Genomic DNA, 13,751 nt, shown 5'->3' with positions numbered 1-13,751 from the left:
CTTTATTCTCTCCAACTGACCTACAGTATTGTTGAGAGGAACAAATGAAATAAAATATGTGAAACTTCTTTGTAAACAAACCATAAAGTGCTTCCTAGATTTGTGACATCATTGTAATTTTTGTTGCCTACCTTCTGTAAGTTGCAGACCTTATCTATAAATAGGGGAGAGCACTTTGGCTGCCCATCGAAGTTATAAATACACTTCAAGTGGGATGAGATATCAGCTGCTTTTGAGGATCCTGGATACCGAGAAATGTCAAAATGATTATCTGAAAATTATGTAAGTAAATGTGTTGCTCAGCAAATCCACATTCTTGTCTGTCTTTGATAGTATAGTATAGATAGTAAGTCAACAATATTTGAGAAAGCAAATTATCCTTTAAGTACAGGACAGTGAAAAATAAGAGGCAATATTAGATTAACCACATACCTAGGTAAAAACTTTGTAGGATGAAATAATGATGGACCAAACATACACTAGGGAGACTGATTTATCTTTACCTGCTCCTCATTTGTCTGTACTTGACTGAATGCTTTCATTTGTGAGTAATAAACTAATGTCATGGTATAGAGTCTTGCTTCCCAAGATGGTCAGATTCCATTAGGTTGTGACTTGGCATTATTACTTCTACATTCTCCCCTCCCCATATTGTTCTTTTCACAATGCTGTAATTTGCTGGTGCACCCTCCAGCCTCACCCCAGCATTAGCTCTCAACTTTTCCTTCTAATGTCATCCATGTCAATTGCAGTCCCAGAATAGACTAACTTGCCTTCCTTACCAGTATTCTAAAAAGTGACTTCATCCCACCTATTATTTCTTCATCATTGTTCACAGTAATTTTGTGTTATTGCTGTTGTATGCTGGTCCACACGATGTCTTCTTGCACCTTGGGATAAGTGAGATTTCCTGGGAGCAGATTTCAGAATTTTCTGTACAGCCTCCTCATTACAAAGATTCAGACATGCCTGTGGTCTTACAGAAGTTTCAGTAATGAGATTGTGATTCTAATACAGCATAAATATTGTTATTTTTAGCTAGAGTAATAACAATAGATGAGGATAATAATGAAGACCTGGCATGGTCTTTTCCTCAGAGTGTTCAGTGTTTCCACGGGCACAACTGGTGATATCGTTTAGTATACCAAGAAGATACGTGATGGTTCGGGAGCTATTATCAACCTCTGTTAGAGCCTTTTCAAATCCAGTGCTTATTGTGTATGTTATGAATAAGAGACCACAGAAATTATGCATGCGGGGCCTAATTCTCATCTTGCTCTGGACCCCCATGGACCTCTCTTTGAAGTCAATAGGAGCTCAGCAGGGGGTGGAGCAAGATGAGAATTTGGAAAAGGAACGTGAAGAAAAAGGGATAATTTTCCCCGACCATGCCATCATTTGGTGTGTGTTAAATGCTCACACAGTGCCTAACCCCAATTCCTTTTTACTTCAGTCTCAATAAAATGGCAGGACAGATTTTTCTGTGTGTGTCTATGTGTGTATGTGCTGTTGGTCATTTTCAATGGGAAGAGAATTGGATAACATCAATTACTCTCCGGTAAGCTGTTATTATTGAACTGAGCCAGAAGTGCTTTATTTTCAATAAAGAAATATTCACGTAATACAACTTTCATGCAAATTCAGGTGCTATAGATTTTCGAAGATTTTCCAGAAAGGACATTTTCCACTGGCCCAAATAATTAACAACTCGTCTTTGTCCCCTTGCTTTCCTTCAACTAATTCTTATTTTGTCTACCGTGGGATGCCGTCATAAAAGTGTGCTCTCCCAGGACAGCACTGCTTGAAATCAACAATGCAGTATTTGTTTCTGCATTCTAATACCCACCGCACTCTAGGATTTGAGTTGTTTGGTACACACAATGGTAAATTAATGTCTAGAGGGGAACTTTGAAAACCAACCTGCCCATAAGCTAGATGTCACCCCTTCCACATTCAAGGGGATGCCCACCCTTTGTCAAATTGGCACATGCCTTTTGAATAGGGCCTGCCCTCAGAAACTTGGCTTTCAAGATAAAGCTCGCTTAAATCACACCCTTTTCTTTCAGCAAGAAACCAAACTCCATCAGAATTTCACACCTTGATGTATGTTGATGAAATGTCCTGTAACTTAAGACTATTAATATTCATGGGACATCTAACATAATTCACGATGGTTTGTAATATATGATAGTAAACAGTATCATTTACACTGAACCTTAAAAATATTGACAAAGACAAGTTCTTAAACACTGATGAAACCTTGTATTATGTGTTATGATTTCTTGTTCTTATACTTGGTGCAGTTTTTCAATTAACTGCTCTGTATTCAGAGCAGTTATTCATTTATTATAGTCAGTTTAGATATGGTAAAGATTAGAGGAGTAAAACAAATCATTTTAGTGACACTGGCTAGTGATTCATTGTTATTATTCTGATTTTTATTTATTTATTTATTTTTTTGGCTCTTGCATGACAGGATTTATAGTACCTACTTTTGAATGCTAAGTCTTTTTCCTTCCCGGTCTCTATTTTTATGGTTTTAAATAAGCAAAAACAGCCATAAGATTTGAACTGGAGTTACCTATCTGATTTATCAAACGATAGATACATGTGTAGAAATACTAATTCACCACACACACAAACATTTTTTAAATTATTTTTTGGACTGTGAGAAGATTTTCTCAGTTATATGAAATAAGTATCTGGTCTTTTTGAAGTGTGAAGATTCCCAGAAGTGTTGAAGAAGAGTTGAATTTATGTAGTACATAAACGAGGCATCAAGATATGAAAAATCTTTTAAGAAATAACACACACTTTTGAATACAAGTAAACCAAGGTAGCCACACATATTAGACATTTGGAAGCTAGTGATATAGAGCACAATGCTTTCCGTCAACCTTGCTGTGTGGTTTTTCCAGTGTACTGCAACGACATGCCCTGTAATATGTCATTTTGCTTCTAAAGGGGTTTACATGCTTCTGAAAGTGACTTAGATTTTGGCAAAGTTTATTTTATGCATTATGCATAAAAGTTGTCATCAGGATTTAACAAAGCATTTTGCACAGAAAGATTAGAAATAAAATCTCTGTACACCAAAATGATTTGGATGGTTTTGCTAAATGGTGTGAACTTAAAAAAAAATTAGCATGTATCTTAGCCCTTTCTCAGATTTCAAAAGATGGAAAAGCTCTACAGTGAAGAGAATTTTAATGTACAGTACTGGAGCACTGCTCACCAATGCTATTTTGTTTCCCTTTCACCTAGTACTTTCCTGTTTATTGGTGATAACATTAACAATTCCATATCCAATGGAATTACGATGACATTTAGACAAGGAATTGCCGGGTTCAATAATATGTGTGAGGTATTTCCTACTTGAGAAAGGAGGGTATTGAAAGAGGCAACGTATTCCATATGTTTGTGTGGATTTGAAGACATAGGACACTTGATGAGGTAAAACAGTATCTGTGGTTGAAGAGAAGAAATTGATTGGGAAAACTGATAGAAAGAAGAAAATGTTTGGATTTTAAGTTAAAATGACCATTTTGCAATGTTTTCTGTATCTTAACACTTTTTAAAGCTAGACACGTTATTTCCTTCTCCTTCCATGTTTTAAATGAAGAATGAAGTTCTACAGGATTGAAAATATCTATTTTCCTGTACAACTAAGTTTCTCTGAGGACAGTACTGAAGAATTCTGTTTTTAAAGGCATACGGAGAAAGAGTAATATTTTTTTTTTCTTAAACAAGAAATGGACTAGTTGTGTCTTGAAACTTAAGCCTTGAAATAAATGTCTCTTCTGAAGTTAAATTGAGTGTCCTGACTTCCAGTCTCTCTCCCTATGCTCCCAGGGTCATGTCCAGTTGTGGGTGTTCCTTTTATGTGTGTATCTTTTAAGAATAGTCATTCCACCAGTGGCATTATTGAGGCTATTTCTGGTAGCTGCTGATACATACATGCTAATGGACTGATAGCTTCACACTATGAGTAGATTGAAGTCTTTGCTTTTTATTGCTATTTTTGGAGGTATCACTACTGCAGAATTTAGGGTGCAGTCCTTGGAAATCCACTTTTTTTTTTTTTTTTTTGGAAACCACACAGCAGCGCTCCTTGGAGTGCTCCTGCAAATAACAATTGGATGAGTCAACTGTGAGCAATACCCACAGAAACCCAGAGATCTTGCTCTTTCCCCGTCACCAGAGGGTCTTGAGAGTGTTGTTTCAGGTAGCAGTTAACATTTTATTAGTGATGTCATTGCATATTATTTTATTTTTTTTACTGTACAGCCTTCAGGGGCTTTTTCACCACTGAGAAGTTTTTTTAAAAATACATATATAACTTGCTCTTTTATTTTTGGCTCCTTACTTCCAGGAAAGTTAATTGGAACTGATTGGTTTTATTTGCTTACTTACCAAGTAGCACAAAGCTGGAAATGGATGAAGAAACATTAGCTTTCTACTGTCTGCATTAGTTTTTTAACTCTATTCTTCTCAGCTTGTCTTTTATCCACAAACCATTTTCTTTTTAAAGAACACCAGTGCCTGGATAAAACGAGAAAATTGAGTTGAAGGATCATAATCATAGTAATAATGCTTTACACTTGCATAGATCTTTAAAATTTTTTCAAGTATATTCATTTCTACTATAATTGGATTCCCATAACAGCTCTTTAAAATAGGAAGGAAGGAAAAGAACATTTATCGAATATCTTCCGTACAAAGAACATTCACCACATTATCTCATTTAATCCTTGTTATGGCGCTGATGAAGTAAAAATTATTTCTCGCAATTTCAGAGGAAATAATGGCTAACAGTGTGATTTGTCCAGACTTTTATAGTCAGCAAGTGGAGGGTCCTGGGTTTGAACCCTGCTCATGTGGCTCCCAAACTTAGTTCTGTCCCTTTCACAGAGGTGAGTTGGGTCAGATTATTATCTAATTTTTGGTCATTAAGTTTGAGATGAGTATAAGTGATTCGCTTGCAGTTGTTCATCTAAGTTAATGCCTTTAGCCAAAACGGGAGGCATTTATTTATTTAATTTGCTTCCCAGGCTTGCATACTTTCTGTTACTTTCACCTGCCTCTGATGATCCATCAGAAGTTGATGATGATTTCCTGTCCAGATTGATTACTCAGTTTCTCAGTAAATGGAGCACCCGTCACTGCTTGAGGGCGCCTTCACGGACTACTACCGAGACAGTGAAAGAGAGATGGAATCAGCAGTGGAGGAGGTGAGACTCAGCCTGGACTATGCTTTGTCTTTGCTTCTGTGGGTTTACGGATTGCATTATTGCAGGTTGGGTTTTATGTTCAATACCAATTTGAGTCAATGTGGCATTGCAGCATAGCGTAGTTAATATTTTTGGGGATTGCTGCCTGTAAAAATCAGATCAATACAATTAAACTTTAAGCCGGTGATTTTCATGTGAATATCTTAATACTTGGCACCAGAGTTAATATTTTAAATCTGATATATTGGAAAGAACAAATATCTTAGGGGAGTACTAGTGGGAAAAGGGTTGAAATCAGGTAAACCTGATTTGGATAATAATCAGCCAGTCAATTAGTTTATACACAGAGACTGGTATAAGACTGTATTCAGTCCCTCTCAGGTGCCTCGGAGATGTCACTGGCCATTACATTACAATAACACCTTCTAGTATTCAAAGCACTGCCACACACATTATTTCATGCTTGAGGTGCAAGGACAGCAGACCATTTGACTCCTAGTATTCTCTTCTTTTTAGCTTTCCTGAATGGTGGATGCAATTAATGAGCTCTAGCACTAACTTTCAAGGATATCTTACTGCCTGGTGCTGACACCAACTAGAAAAAAAAACTTCAGAGAAGCCCATTTACTAGAGAGGTATGTTTTCTCCATTCTACTTACCTCAAAGGTGTCCATCTCAACAGTTTGCAGAGACCTTTTATAGGAGGTAGGGTTTGAAGGAGCTTCCGAATGGAGAAGAAGGTGAGATGAGATGCTCTCTGGACAAATAAATGGTTCCCCATATTTTCTATGTCTTTCTTATACCACATTGCGCCATCTTTGTATCTCCCACTGTACATTGCTCAGGACCTTCCTTGGTCACATTCTCTGTTTTTCTTTCCACACTTGACTCCTACTGCTTAAGTCAGGGCTCTACCACTTCTTGCTTAGGCTAGTGCAATAGCTTTCTGACTGGTCCTTCTTACCCAGTTGTTCGTGTGAACGCCAGATACCCTTCTGAAATTTAGATAGACATTGCTTCCTGCCAAAAATATGCAATGGGTTCTTATGCCTAGAGAATGAAGTTAAGAGTTCTTGGTCTGGCTTTCAAAGTCTTCATGATTAATAACATCTTTGGGGCACAGTAGGGAAGCATTGATAAGGGTGCAGGTTCAGGAGGCTAAAGAGCTCTACAACTTAAATGTGTGACATATTGAACATACATAACTTCTCTAAGCCTTGGACTTGTCATTGCAGTCAGAATAAAGTGAGAAGTCTCTGAGCACAGTGCCCGCTCCCTCAGTTAATGTTATTCACCTATACTCTAGTCAAATCTCTCTACTCACCATTCAACATAGTTTGGGTATTAAAAATGTGATAAGGGGAATTCCCTGGTGGTCCAGTGGCTAGGACTCCACGCTCTCGCTGCCAGGGCCAGGGTTCAATCCCTGGTAGGAGACCCAAGATCTGGCAAGCTGCGCAGTGCAGCCAAACCAGCAAACAACAACAAAAAATGTGGTAGGTATTGTGCTAAATACTTTTGATGCTCTATCTCACTTAATACTCAAAGTAATAAGGTAGGTGATTGTATTATGACCATTATACAGATAAAGAAACTTGGGTTCAGAGAAGTTAGGCAGCTTGACTAAGGTCATACAACTAGTTGCCAGAATCAGAATTAGAATCCAGATCTCTGTGACTCCAGACCCTAATACCTAATGTAGAGTACTTTTCCATTCAGGCTTCTTGCTTTGCCCGTGCAAAACCTAGAATGTTCTTGCCCCATTTCATGTCTATGAACATTCTTTATATACTTCAAAGCCCAGGTCAAATAAGACCTTGAAAAGAGCAGAGATGACAGCAGAGTTAGAGAAGTGAAAGAGGTAATAGAAGTAAACATGGCTGTCAAAGAGCAGACAGAATGTGTCCAAGCATTAATTTCTTATATTTATCTAAATAGCATTTTGAATTAAAGTTGTCTCATGAGCATCTGTGTTCTTTGAAAATGGTAAACTTTTTGAGGACCCCAGTTTATAATAGATTGCTGTGCGTATTTTTATGCTCAATATACAAAGAATCAGCTCCTTGAGAACCTATGCAGAAACCCCCTTTCCCAGGGACAAGCAACTCTCATAGTCTGGAATGCCAAGATGTAGGAGGATGTTAAGAAATTATTTTTTAAGTGAAACTATGGTTTATGTTACACGGGGTCCCAGGTGGCAGTGGAAGAGGGCCAGCCAGGCAGACCATAGCTGAGAGACTGAGAATGATTGGGGAGCCTAGGGGAGTTGAGGTTGGTGGAGGCACGGCAGACAGAACAGACTTTATTGGGTGTCAGAGGGGCTCGAGAATTTGGAAGGTAATCACCAGAGGCTGGGTAGAAAATAAATTAAGTGCAACAAAAATTATTTTGGGGTCTATGAAGTTTTAGATATTTGAAAGTTATTCTCATGTGAAAACTTTGCAACTGCTATTAGTGAAAAGAACCCTAGACCTAGTTTATAGTCTCAGCAAGGGTACCATTGGTTTGTCACTAAATAGATCTAACTTTTACTTCTCATATCTGCACAATATGATTATTAAAATACTGTCCTGGCTTATCTCACAGAATTATTGTGAAACTCAAATAGAAAGGAATATGTAAGGGGATTGAAATTTGAAAAGTAATTTTATGGTTTTCCAAGGTGTTTTCACAGGTACCAGGTATTGCTGTTCTTATTAATGGAGAATAGGGCAACAACCTGCCTTTGAGTAGCTTTTTGTTGAGTTGAGATATGGCACTCACACACTTAAGAAGGCAAGACCATAGGGCTATAATAGGAATTCAGAGGACAGAGAGTTCAAAGAAAAAGCAAGACTGTCAGTTGTCAAAGAAACTTCAAATGGAAGACGAGACTGGAGCTAGCTTTGAAGAATGCATTGCAACTAGATAGTTAGAACGGAGGAGTGATGTGTCCCAAGCTGTGAAGAACGTTGGCAGGACAGATGTAGACAAGACTGTTTAAAGGAAAGGGGCTGTATCAGTGAAGTTGGAATGGGGAGAGGCTGGGGAGGCTTTGGGGATCAGGTGCCCATTTCTGTGATGAAGCACTGATATACTTGGAGCTCATTTCCTCTTACACGAGCACAGCCTAGAGGCCTCAGCATGGGTCCCCAAAGAAATTTAATTTATTATCTTCTCCTTTGTTACATTCTCTTGGAAATTTTGTCAGGAGAAAAATTAGTACTATATATTTTCTAAAGCTGGAAGCTTAATTTCTATCAACTTAGTGTTTGGTGCAAAGAAAAAGATGGTATGAATATTTGATATGAGGCCAAAAAGAGGTCTTACAGATTAAGTATTATGGAGAGCTTAAAGTCCTCTGAAAACTAATTTTCGAAGACTTATTAAATTGTCATAAGAGTCCTCATTGTTCTTATTCTGTTGTGAGTCTTGAGCTGCAATTTGGAAAAGTACAGGGCAGGGCAATTATACAAATAATAATCATTGATTCAAGGTTTTTAATGGTAAAAAGATGACTTGATTCTCTGAAGAAGTGAACAGGCAACATTTTCTCATTGCTGTTAATTATAATTTAAGACAGACTCAATTTTGTATTAGTCACAGATGTTTCATTTCTCAGTTCATATATAATGTGGTACATGGAATATCTCCAAAGAGATTTTAGAAGTGTTTGCAGTCTTGTCCATCTCTTTACCACTTGGTGTGGTCTTTTCCAAAAATCATGACATTTGGAAAGAAACTTAGAGAAGTTTTGAAGACATTTTCAAGACATTTTGCTTTCAATGATCTCTAAAAATATTCCTATTGAAAGTGAAAATTGGGAACATGCTCAGAAAAACAAAATCAAAATGTATATTGTGTCTTTGGAAAGCCTGGTTTCGGGAGTGGCTGGGCCGTGTTCCAGTTGTGATGGGGGTGCGGGTAGGCACACAAATGCATGATTTCTGAATTGATGTTAGTCATAGAAACCTTTAAGAAACTCCAGTGTTCTTATTGCTATTAAGCAAAAATGTATTTCAAATAATTAGACCAAGCAGCTAGTTCCCAAATTACTCCACTGTGGATTGTTCTAACCAGGGAGAATTTATCAGTAGGAAAAATCACTCATGAAATTGTGATAGGTTTGGGAGTGTTCCAAGACATTGGTGGGTTTAGAATGCAAACCCTTGATGAGGCTGGGAAACTTGGGTTGTGTCAGAAGATAGTTGAAAATTGAAACTTACCTTAACGTCAAATCAGCCACGAAGACTGAAATACAGTAACACCTGTATTTTCTGCTGTAGTTGTATGATGCTGCTTGGAAAATAAAATAAAATTCAGAATCACAGTACAGGGAATTTTTCTTGGGTTATACTGATAAAAATTGGAGCTGCATGCTATATGCCAAATCTTTCTAAAACATAATCAAATAGTTTTATTTTAAGAGGAGCATTTATGAAAACTTTTTTGGGTAAGAATAGTATAATTGTGGTACTTTACAAATATGTGATGAATTCATTATGGGCATGCATGCAAAGTTCTTTAAATATCATTCTTCTTCATTTTTAATCTTTATTATATACATTAACTTTTCCCCAAAGGAAAGGCATATGAATTTGTATATTTAAAATTTGTATATTTTGAGAGTTCACATCATTCTCTAAAATCCATCTGTGATATTCAGAGTCAGTGAAGTTCAGGCAGTTAAACTTTGGAATAAACTTCTTGCACAGTTTTTCCTTGATCCTTGGAGTCTTTCTCTCCAAGGCTGGAAGTGGGGTAGTAGGAGGAAATTCATTTGTGTGAATTCTTCAGTAATGACTTTGCTTTTATAAAGTTCTAAATTGTAATTGGAACTCCTGATTTTGGGTTCTCAACTTTGGAAATTCCCTGGGTGAAATCTGGAACTGGTCTCCATACATGGAGGGTAAGGGGAGACAGAAGAAAGATGCAGACCACCCCACCTGGGTAGGTGGCAGTTTTGATAAGCCAGAGAACTTGCATATGAGGCTTGTCTTGGGTGGCTGCAAGATGAGTAGATCTCCACATCCACCAGCCAGAATCTAAAAAGTTTATGTAGAGGTCTTAACATGGTTCAGTCACATATACTGTCCAGATGGTTTCAACAACAGTTTACTCTCCCAAGGCTGCAACCTTGAAATGGCTCCTACTGTAGGAACTGTGGGCAGGATCTACATCCCAAGGACAGGGCAGAGGGTGAGAAGCCTTCAACTACCTGGGTCCAGTTTGTAGGTCAACCTGTGGTCACTTCCTTTAGATAACCTCTTCCAACACTGATACCGTTGGAGAAAAAACTGGAGACAGATGACAGAGGCTGGGAAAGGAGGGAGGAGCAAGATAAAATATATATTTTTCTTAAAAATTAAAAAGATTATAGAAAAGATTAAATGGAAGATCATTACAATTAAGTGTTTATCAGATGTGTACATCTGGTCCAGAAATAACATTTTCCTCCCACTTGTGAATGGCGAGTGTACATTGTTTGTTACACTGTTTCTTCAGCAATGAACATCCAGTGTTTATAGCAAAAGTACTGGGCTGGGAGTTAGAAGCTTCACATTTTTTTCTTAGCATTGTTTTTACCTTTTTTGGGGGTAAAAACCCTTTATATTTCCAGTCTTTCCTCCTCAGACTATAGAATACAGCAACACTTCACTGACTTCTTTGCGGGGATTAGTAAGCCTGTATCTGTGAATTGTTCAGAGAAGAGACTTCACTTTAAGGTAATGGAAGCAGTGGGGCAGGGAGGGGGATTGTGAAATTCTTGACTGGAGGCTTCAGTATCAAGTAGATGAGAATGACAGAGCAATCATCTCATTCATCTTACTGAGAAAGGAATGCCCCTCCAGCTCACTGTAGCTCTTAACTAAGATGACATCTGAGATACCTACTCTTCCAAGACAGCAAGTCAAGTTTAAAGCCAGGCACAGTTCAAAGTCCAAGAAGTGTCGCCTGCTACCAAATTCAAGCCTTCGATGTGGCTTTGCAGGATGCTGAACTTGTGTGGTATCTCGCACCCCATGGATAACCATGGGAGGTTTGGTGATTTTGTATTGGGATGCTCCATTTCAGAGCTTCTGGAAGGGCAAAGATTCTGAACACTGAGTGGAATCTTGTTGTTTAAAGAGCCCAGTGCAGGGGAGAACACAGTCAACCATCTCTAAGATGGGATGGTGTGCACGTCCTTCAGTCTTAGCGAGGTTGTCAGAGAAATTTTCTGGGGTCCCCTTCACAGCCATTCTCATCTCTCAGTGGATCCAGGGTGTGAGTTCTCAGCAGAGGCACTGTTGTTTTGGAGACATACCTTCCCTCACTGCTCAGCTTTTAAAAACTTTCCATTCCTTCAAATTGTCTTCCTAGCTTTACACATATATCTATTTGTTTAGGAGAAAAAAGAGGGAAGTGGAGTGACTTTCAGAAGTAATGTTTGCTTGCTCAATATGGTAAAATGACATTTAAAGAACATTTTAGATTAATATTTTTCTTCCTCTGAAGTTTCATAATATGTGACTGTGTAGCTCCATAAGAGAATTTTGTACTAACAGATTTCAAGACTAATTTGGGCATTGTGAACTCTATTTTCTGGCATTCTATTAACCTCAAACTCTATTTAATAATACTTCCATGTATCAGTTATGCATGGCAATGAAGATGCTGTCACATTATCCTCGAACCTAAGTGGCATACTATTGTAAATATTTATTTTTATTAATGGGTCATGTGATTGATGGCTCTGCTGATCTGAATTGGGGCCAGTGAGGCTATCTATGTCCTGTAGCAGGTCAGCAAGGCAGCTACATTCTCTGACATGGCTGAGGCTTTGCTGGAACACTGGGTTGACTCAGCGCTGCATGTCTTACCCATCAGTGGGCTAGCCTGGGAATGTTCACATCCTGAAGGCAGAAGAGCAAGAGAGGAAGCAAAAATGTGCAAGTACTTTTTCAGGTCTCTGCGAGTGTCAAGTTTGATCCCGTCCAGTTGGCCAAATCAAGTGACCTGACTGAACCCAGAGCCTGAATAGGAGGAGCCTATAAAATGACAGAGCAGGGGTTATTGATACAGGAAATTCATTAACTGGGGCCACTAACAATATCTGCCACTTCTGTTTGTGTTGTAATGATAGTTTTATAAAGATAACCTTGAGATTCATCATAATCTTGAAGTATATTTCCAATGAAAAAAATGTATTGTTAATTTTGACATGAAAAACATTTGATCATATTCTCATTCTTTGTAAATTTCTAGCCCATTGATAGATGTTATGCATTAGTATGATGATGAATATTTGGTTAACCACATACCATATTTCATAACCAAATCATATACTAAGAATTTCTATTATACTTGGTAGGCTTGGGGCTTGAGTAATCACATGAAACTATAAAATTTTCCCTAATTTAATTTTAAGAGTTTGAGAAAAAATCACTTTTTAAACAAAAGAAGAATCACATTTGTGAATACATTGGTATATGATTAATGAATAAGATCTTAATTAGGTAGTTACTATAGGCACTAAAGCTAGTATGATGGAAAGAGGCATTAAAAAGAGACCAAGGAGAGGCTGGTGAGTGGGCAATCAAATTGAGACCCGAAAAGTTACGGTCAAGCCAGCTGAGCATTGATACTATTTATAAAGTTTTGTGGCATAGCCCCCTTCTCTGTTCCACCTCTGAGTCTTGTAAACACAGTCCAATTGGCTTTGCAGACTGTGGCAGTAATGAGTTATTGATGGGAGTGAGTATCATGTGAATAACTATTTCCTTGAAGATCTCTTTAGGCTGTGGTAACTGGAAGCAGCACAGAAGGAGAAATTGACGGCCCATATTCAGCTTTTGAATAGTAAAGCCTGAAGAGCTTTTAGGTACTGAACAGCTTGAGGAAAGGCAGGATAATGGGACATAATTGTACAGATTATGCAGTTGAGGTATGTTAAAGAACAATCTGCTAATTCTGCTAAACTGTGGCATTTTGTAGCTCCTGTTAATATTTTGAGTAGAGGAACAAGAGATGAGTTTATTGAGTCTTATTTGAAAAGATGATCTCTTAAATTGGTTCTAGCACCTTAGTGTTTAGCGGTTCAAGACACTTCTCAAACATTATCACACTAACCTTTCCAACAGCCCTGCAGTGTATGTGGGTGTCAAACATTTATGAATAGGAAACCTTAGCAAGTAATAACAAGTGACTTGCCCAAGGTTACGCCTAAGTAAAGCACTAATATCTCTTCTGTGCTAAGCCCATCTCAGATTTCTTTTTCTCTGTAGCCCACATTATCTCAGAAGATTATAGAGGCTGCTGAGATAGAACATTCAGAAGTAGTATAAGGGAAAAAAAACTAAGCTCTAAATTATTTTATCTAAGAAATTTTTCCAGATTAAGTCCTGTACTCTGGTAAGTAGGAGAGACGGGAATGAAAAAATCATTTTTGCTAAAATATAACAGTGATTTGATATTTCTCTTTTGAGTAGAAGCTATTAAAAGACTGTTCCTTTATATTTTATTGGTTTTGTATAGTGTCTATAATCTAGGAACTCTCTA

This window comes from Balaenoptera acutorostrata, chromosome 1 (genome assembly GCF_949987535.1).
Source record: "Balaenoptera acutorostrata chromosome 1, mBalAcu1.1, whole genome shotgun sequence".
Taxonomy (NCBI): domain Eukaryota; kingdom Metazoa; phylum Chordata; class Mammalia; order Artiodactyla; family Balaenopteridae; genus Balaenoptera; species Balaenoptera acutorostrata.
The sequence above is the reverse complement of the archived record's forward strand: the minus strand, read 5'-3'. Positions refer to the sequence as shown.